Genomic DNA, 9316 nt, shown 5'->3' on the forward strand with positions numbered 1-9316 from the left:
GTCTTAGGAATATCTTTCTCCCTAACTATGACCTGGTGGTATCTCGATCTCAAATCTATTTTTGAGAACCACTTGGCACCCTGCAACTGGTCAAATAAATTATCAATTCATGGGAGCGGATATTTATTCTTGATTGTCACTTTATTCAGCTTCCTGTAATCAATGCATATTCTCAATGAGCCATCTTTATTTCTTACAAACAATACGGGGGCTCCCCACGGTGACAACCTAGGTCTAATAAAGCCTTTCTCAATCAAATCCTTCAATTGCTCCTTCAACTCTTTCAACTCTGCAGGAGCCATTCTATAAGGAGGAATAGATATGAGCTTAGTATCCGGTAGCACATCAATAGCGAAATAAATCTCTCACTCTGGTGGAAGGCCTGGAAGCGTGTCCGGAAACACGTCTGGAAACTCATTCACTATCGGGACAGATTTAAGAGCTGACGACTTTGCCTCTATATCGTGAATCGAACTAAATGATAAAATGTAACCTTTAGCAATCATCTTCCTTGCCTTAAGATAAGAAATAAACCTACCTCTCGGAGATGCTGTATTTCCCTTCCATTCTAAAACGGGTTCTCCCGAAAACTGGAAACAAACCATTTTTGTTCTACAATCAATATTGGCATAAAAAAGCCAACCAATCCATACCCATAATGACATCAAAATCTACCATTGTCAACTCATTTAGATCAGCCATAGTATGAAGGTCACAAATCACAACCACACAATTTCTATATACCCGACTAGCTATCATCAAGTCGCCGATGGGTGTGGAAACTTTAAAAGGCTTAATTGGCTCAGGTTTCACCCCAATACGATCAGCAATATAAGGAGTAATATATGAAAACGTAGAACCTGGATCAATCAATGTATACACATCATGAGAAGATACCGATAATATACCTGTGACAACATCGGGGGAGGACTCAAGATCCTGTCGCCCAGCCAATGCATAAATACGGTGCTGAGGACCACTTGAACTGGGCGCTCCTCCTCTACCTTTACCACAACCAGTGGGTGTCTGTGAGCCTTGCCCCGGAGGGCATATAGATGATGAAGAACCAACTGGTCACCCTATGGGCTGAACCGTACCCTTACCACCTCGAAATGGACACTCCCGTATAATGTGGCCTCGCTGGCCGCAAGCATAGCAAACATCAAAACCTAATTAGCACGGTCCCCAATGTATCTTACCACACTGAGTACATCGTGGTAAAAGTGCTCTCATCTAGCCTGAATCACCCCTGTACTGAGGATCCGAAGCTCTAAAACTCTGGTCCGGAGTAAGTAGGGCGATCAAATCTCTGGCGCATAAATCCTAGAGGTGAACTAGTCGCTGAATGACCTGAGTGTCTAGAATACTGTTGCCTCTAACCTCCTCTAGGCTCACTAACATGACTTGAAGATCTTTCCCTCTTGCTATAACCTCAATAATACTTACGCTAATTCTCCCGATGTTGCTGCCGCTCTTCCAAATTCTGGGCATGGGCCTGGATGCAAGAAATATCCATACCATCCTAAAGTGAAGCCGTCAAACACTCATCCATCAAATATGGCCCGAAACCATTTACAACCCGGAGCTAACCCACCGAGCATCTCTGAACATATGTCTCATAATCGTTTCTGGGTGGACCATAAAAATAGCTCATGGATATCATAATCTGTAAGGACATATATCACAACATAACGGCACATCTCTAAATAATCTTCACCCATTTTGCCCATCATCACCAGCCGACAAGGCTACTAAAATGTTATACAACGATATGAACCGGTAGGGTTATGAAACATCTTACTGTACACATATGTCTACGAGCCTCTACATAAAATACAAGTGACCATAAAGACCAATACCAATAGACTGTAGTTCCGAAGCAAATGGAGTGCTCCTGAGAATCCGCTGATAAAGCACCTACGGATCTGATCCGTCTCCCTGCCTACTTGTGGGCATGAACCCAGCGTCCACAAGAAAGGACGTCAGTACGAACAAGGTACTGCGTATGTAAGGCGTGAATAACAACACAGCAAGAAATATGGAACATAACATGAGATAAGGATAACTTGTATATTTGATTGCCTCATAAGGCGAATACCATGTATGCTAGCTTTAACTTTTTAAATCAACATTATAAATACATATATATATATATAAATTGCCCAACCATATAGGTACGGTGTTATGCTGCCCGGTCATATAGGCACGGTGTTATCATCATTAGCCCGCGTCTGGATTAATTATCTCACGCGGCCCACTAGTGGTGTCTGCCCAGCCACGTAGGCACGGTGTTATTATCATTATCCATAAGCCGCCCACCGTAGTGGTGTCTGCCTGGCCATGCAGGCACACTGTTATTAAAATACATACATATGTATATATTAAGCATGCATGAGAGCCCAATTAGAAGCTACTACTTTATCAAAGTGACGTAATGTCGGTAACCTCCGATTTATAATATGGAATAATCATCATCGTCATATCCCACTTTGAAGGAACAAGTAACATAAGGTGAGATAAAAAAATGAATAAAATCATGAAATAAGCTCAATAATCTCATAATAGCATCAAATCCATAAGCTTTAGAATCTCCAAAAATGGAATCATAATCATCATCATTATCATCATAGAAAACATATATCTTTAATATCATAAGAACTTTGAGAATCATGAACTTCTAGCTTTTTGGGAATAAGGATATTATAGAAAACATGTATGGGTTCATAAGAAAAGAATCATGCCTTTAGAAAAAAAGGGACTAGCCTTACCATACCTTTTTGGTCTCCTACTACTTAACACTTATCCTTCCAAGCTCGTAAATTTACATTCAAGAGAATTCATACCACTGTTAGGCTTATCGTCATATGCTTATCTTAACTCTTCAAATTAAACCCTTTTAGAATCTGCCAAAATTCGGGCATCATCTCCCCTTTTTATACCCCTAGCCCGAAATCACAATACCAACAACCAATACAACAATAAAAACACTAACACCAATAGCATCATCATCAATACCAAAATATTTCATAAAACATCTCACATGATGTTTATCAAATACAATAACAATATACACTTCTTTTCTTCCCAATCAAGGAGCATAATCTCATCAACACACCAACAATATTAGATGCCATACATATACATGGAAATTAGCCCAGCAACATGGCTACAACATGTTCAAAACAATCCATAAACTCAACAACTACAACACAACACTTTATGACCTTTCCTCCATGACTATTTTCACTTTTAAGACTTGCTAAACCTTCAAATCAACTCAACATAAGAGATAGGATGAAGAACATACCTTATACTTGAAGATCTTTAGCCACACTAACTTTCTTCAAGACCAAACTTAGCACAACATCAAGTAGAAGCAAGAACAATTACATTTCATAAACTAGTTTGGTGTAATCTTGTTGGATTCTTGATTTAAGGGGATATAAGTGCTCAGGAGAAATGTATGGATGTTTCTAGAGCTCACAAGAAGTGTAAATGATGAAAAAAGGGGAATAATAGGGTATTTATACCCTTTGAAAGTCGGTTCCACTGACTTTCCAGGTGGGGCTCGCAGGAAGCCATTTGGCAGCTTATAGGCTTTTCTTGAAATGCCCATAACTCCCTATTCCGATGTCGTTTTGACGAACGGTTTGTTGCGTTGAAAACTAGACTTCCCGAAATTCAATTTAGGCTTTTGTTTCACTTCAAAACTCCTGATATACTAGGAGATATACCTCTCTAAAGTTGACCCAAAATTTCTGTCCAAAATTCTGAGAACTTTTTCCAAATTTTCGATAACTTATTTTCTTCGATTTGCTTGGTCCCGGAATCTTCCAAAACTCTCCATACATTATATTTTTCATTAATCGTACTTGATAATGGTCATGTCCTTTGGTTTCAAGGTTGTCCTTCCCGGTTACGACTTGCGAGATCGTAATTCATCCTTTACTTCATTGTTACGCACTTCCCATGGCTTGTACTGTAACTTTTAAAACTTCATGGGACGTCTCTGATACTCCATTAATACGGTGAAATACGTGGTGTGCTCGTGCGCTGAAAGTGTGAGGCGTAACATGTATTATCCGTAATGTTCTCTACTGTCACGACCCAACCCCGTGGGCCATGACTAGTGCCCGACCTGGACACCCGTATACGTACCTGTTAGACATAGTCAAACTGAAACTATGAACAATATGGAAACTTGCAAAATAACTCCAAGGTTCATAATGTCATCACACATATATATATCCAGATAGACTGTCCCCTGAGGAGTCACAACTAATGAAATCATAAAAATGATACGCAAGCCGACAAGGCTGCCGCTACAGACGAACATCATATCAAAACACATCGTATAGACACAGCTGAACAGAACTTATACACAACCCACACATATGTCCACAGACCTCTAAGAGCATCGATAGCGAAATATGACGGGACAGGGCCCCGCCGTACCCCTAGATAAACATTTACATATACATCGTAAGATCTGAACCAAAAGTCTAGACTCCGGAACAACGGATCTCTCCAAGACAGCTGAGTAGAAGTCCTATGCTGATGGGTCACCAAACCGACTATCTGTACCTACGGGCATGAAACGCAGCCCCCCGAAGAAAGGGGGTCAGTACGGAATATGTACTGAGTATATAAAGCATGAAATATAGTAAAAAGGATCATAACTGAAATAGGGAGTACAGAAAACAAGTACAATGTCCAGAATACCAAAACACTTGCCCTTTTGAAACATAAATCATGCATGTCAATATCATATATCGTACTCGGCCCATTATGGGACTCGGTGAACATGGTCGCCACCCCGTCTTTGGCGCCATAATACAGCATAACTCCATAAACACATCATAACGCCATAACACAGCATAACTCCATAAACACAGCATAACGCCATAACACAACATAACTCCATTATATATATATATATATCATATTCCGGCCCTCTAGTGAGGGACTCGGTGAAAAATGCAGTGAGACTGTGCATGATAACATACCCGGCCCGGGACTCGGTGAAGGACATATTGAGGCATGCACGAGCAGAGTAGTGAGCAACCATATGCAATTTAAATCATATCGGAGACTCAATGGAATAATTAAAATGAACCATCATTTGAAAATCAAGACAATGGTCATATCAAATACCTTTCGAATGTCACTGTGGATTATATAAAAATATAACTCTGGAATCATATGTACGTATCAAAACATAATAAAGTAAGTTCTGGCAATCAAGAACATTAGCCATCCTAGTGGCTCTAAGAATAGGAATTTCTTTGGAATCATATATACATCGTATGTTCGTTTCATAAAGATCATGCCAAAAAGAAAGAAGGGTTAACTTTACATACCTGCTGAAGGTTATTCGTAATCTCGTTCGCTTCGTCGCCCCTTTAGCCTATTTAATATAAAAGTAACGCTATCGTTAGTAACTATACTTCCTAGCTCATAAATCTGTGACCAATCGCCTATAGAACTTATTCTTTAACTTATACTTTCTCGATTGGGGTTTTTCATTAGTTAAGGACTTAACGAAAATCGGGCAGCATTTCCCCTATATTCGCCTAGCCTGAATTTCCAATTATCCTTCTGTTAACACATAAATACCAACAATAGAGATATACATACAAAATTCTTACAATTTAGCCCATAACAATTCTAACAACCCAACAACCTTTCTGAATCCATTTCAACCCACGATTTCACATAACAACAATTTTATGCATTTTCTTACTTCCAATTTCGTCCAATCTAATTTTAATAATTCCATTACAACACTATTAACACAATTGCACCACAAAATAGGAAAATCTTACCAAATTTTTCTCGGTGGAATTTCTACGCTCAATTGCTCCAATTTTATAATTTCTTCTTCTCCAACTTAATATCCAATGTTGCTATCACCTCCTTGAACTTGTAATGCACTTGAAACTTAATCAAAATGGCAACAAAATAATTTTTCCCACTCAGCCATGGCTGGCCGTGAGTAGCCATGGAAGTAAAATGCTCTTCTTTTTATTTTCAAGTTGATTTTTGTTTTTTGTGAAATGGAATGAATTTGCAATTTGTTCACATCCACTATATATTTATATGGTTGGCCATCTATAGACACGTGGCCCCCCTTGTGACTCACCAAATATTTTCTTGATTTGTCATTTTTCATTTTTTTAATTCGGGTGGGGCCCACTCTCAATAATTAAATTAATTAATTTTTATAAATCATTAATCCTTACTTAATAATCTAATCGCAATTAATTTAATCCCTAATCTCTAATAATATTTCTACACTAAATAAAATTTATAAACAATTTATGTTCTAATTAAAATTGAAAATTAAAAGCTCCTATTTCATGTCCGAAAATAATCCCGCCTTTAACTTGAGTCGATTTGCTTGTGAATCATTTGACGTATAAAAATACGGGGTATAACATCAACATTCCATCTATAAAGCTTTGCGGGTCCTCATTTAGTTTTGACCCAAAGAATTCTGGAGGTTTTAAACTAATAAAATCACGAGCTCTAGCACTGACAGCTCTATCACCATAACCCATACCTTGCCACTGGGCCTGAGCGGCAACTAATTGAGTCAGCAAATGGATGGTCTTTTTCACCTCTTGGCCTGAGCCATCTGGTGGAGTAACTGGGGGTGCTGGAGCTGGAGCTGAGGCTCCTTCATGCCCCTCTAAAGTAGGAAATGAGTGAGAGGACCAAGATTGAACCTCATTATGAGACTCACCCTCCGCTATAGATGTCGGTGGTACCCGCTCGGTTCTCCTACCTGCCACCGTCTTTCCCTTTTTGGCTGCTATAGCTTTTCTCTTTATAGGCATCATAGAAAATATAACATACGGTTTAGAAAAGGGAAATTCATATATCATGGTTCTGCCGCATGATCTATGATGAGGAAGAAGGTCATTCATTCCTAAATGCCTGCAGCCTCATGTTTATAAGTGTGGCGCATTTCACACCCATAAACAAGACTCTACTGACCACTGCTCTTAGACACACCCTAGGATGAACTGCTCTGATACTATTTTTGTCACGACCCAAACGGAGGCCATAACGGGCACCCGGAGCTAACCTACCGGGCACCTCTCATCATACTGTCATAATCATCTCTAGCTGAGCCACATGGCTAACTCATAGTTATCAAGCACCAAATAACACAAATCCCATCGGACGTAGGCGCTTTTATACAAACATCATTAACTATCCCCATATATATACACAAGCCGACAAGGCCATCAAAATGATATACAAAATATTGGCTGACAAAGCTGAGAGATATCTAACTATACACATCTGTCGATGAGCCTCTACGAAGAGTATGCACTATCATAAAGATGTGATAAGACCCCGCCATGCCCATATATGTACACAAAAGAATAGTACCAACTATTGCAACCCGGATCAAATTGAGCTCTTCTAGGAAATCTCCGAGGAAGCAGCCTAAGGGTCGAATTTGTCTCCCTGTCTACCTGCGAGCATGAACGCAGCGTTCACAAACAAAAGGACATCAGTACAGATAACGTACTAAGTATGCCCATAAAAGCATGAAGAATAATATGAGAAAGAAGGACCATTTATACCTCTTAAGATGTTCATCATGCTCACTTAACCTTTCTCTAAAGAAAAATTCCATACATATACATATACATACAATAATAATACCATACCCGACCATGTAGGTCCGGTGTCGTCCATACCCGGCCATAACAAGGCTCGGTGTTATCCATACCCAACTACAGTGGTGCGCACGCAGTAGATATCATACCCGGCAATATAAGCTCGGTATCACCAAATAGCTATATATATATGACATATTTGAGTATCCAAAGGAAACATTACAACTCTATCGGGGTGACATAAAGTCGGTAAACCCCGATTACCATTATGGAATCACCATCATCATCATCGTCATTACCATCATCACTATGGAGAGCTTTTTATTAATAATGTCTTAAGAATCTTGCAATTCATGAACTTCTAGCATTTCTAGGAATAGGGCATTACGAATATTTTAGATGGATTCGTAATAAGGAAATCATGCCTTTCGAAAGAAGGGTTAGACTGAGATACCTTTACGTCTTCTTAACTATCTAACGTTCTCCTCCAAAGTCCGCAAAATCTAAATTCAAGAGGATTCACACTAATTTTAAGCCTCAAAGACACTTTTAAGTTCAAACTAGTATTATTAATGAGCTAACGAAATTTGAGCAGCATTTCCCCTATTTTTTGTCAACTTCGACAAAAATACAAATCAACTCCCAAAAAACAATAACAACATCATAATCAAGAATTTATATTCAATTTAGTCTCGAATTTACCCAAAATCCCCTTTTTAAGTTCATCTCATAGTCATCTTCTTCACTTCAGCATTTATGACATCTCCATTTTAATTCTTTTCCTTTTCCTGGGTTACTAAACCTTTTCATCAACTCAATCATGTAAATAATACGAAAAGAATACTTTATTATAGAAGAACTTCACCTTCCCCAACTCCTTTCAAGACCATGTGTATCATGACTTTGAAAAGAAGCAAGAACATTCACCTTCCATGAATTCTTTGGGTTTTGATGTTGATCTTCTCTTTTGATGATATGGAAAGGTTTGGATTGCTATGGAGCCTTCAAGAACTCTCTAGAATTGTGGGAAAATGAATGTGTGAGGTTGGAATGAAAATGGGGCCTTTTAGGATTTAAAATGGTGGCAACATCGCACCCCCGCACCAACTTGCGGTGGAGATGCAGTGTCGCATGGGGGATATACGGTCGTATTTTGGGGAGTTTTCTACCCATATGCGGTCCAGCATAATGAGAATGCGGTCGCATATGGCCCTATTTTACCCGGTTTCGGGAAAATGCATTCTTTTCGATTTATTTGACCTCCAATCCTTAAGGAACCTTCTTGGCACTTGTATAAAACTTCATTAACCATCTAAGGGGCCCTAAATCTCTGCCTCAAGGAATTAATAAACAATGGATAACTCAATTAATACGAAACCTTCCCAAAATATTTCTCAAACTCAAATTCTCCAACGAACTTACTTTCATCGCTTCATGTGACTCTGAAGCTGTTATACCCCATATCTTTGAAGAAGCACTCATCAAATTTGAAACATAAGTACGTTGAGTTATGACTAACTAAAAACACTTTTGAATATAAGGAGCAAGCAGTTTTAAGTATATTTAATAGGTGAAGGACGTATATAAGGTATATCGTAAGGTTTTATAAGGAAACGAGTGGAAGAAATGGAGTAGTATGACTTTGGAGAAAGGATGGGTAATGTCTTGTGCAAAACTTTTTG

This window comes from Lycium barbarum, chromosome 4 (genome assembly GCF_019175385.1).
Source record: "Lycium barbarum isolate Lr01 chromosome 4, ASM1917538v2, whole genome shotgun sequence".
NCBI classification, from domain to species: Eukaryota; Viridiplantae; Streptophyta; class Magnoliopsida; order Solanales; family Solanaceae; genus Lycium; species Lycium barbarum.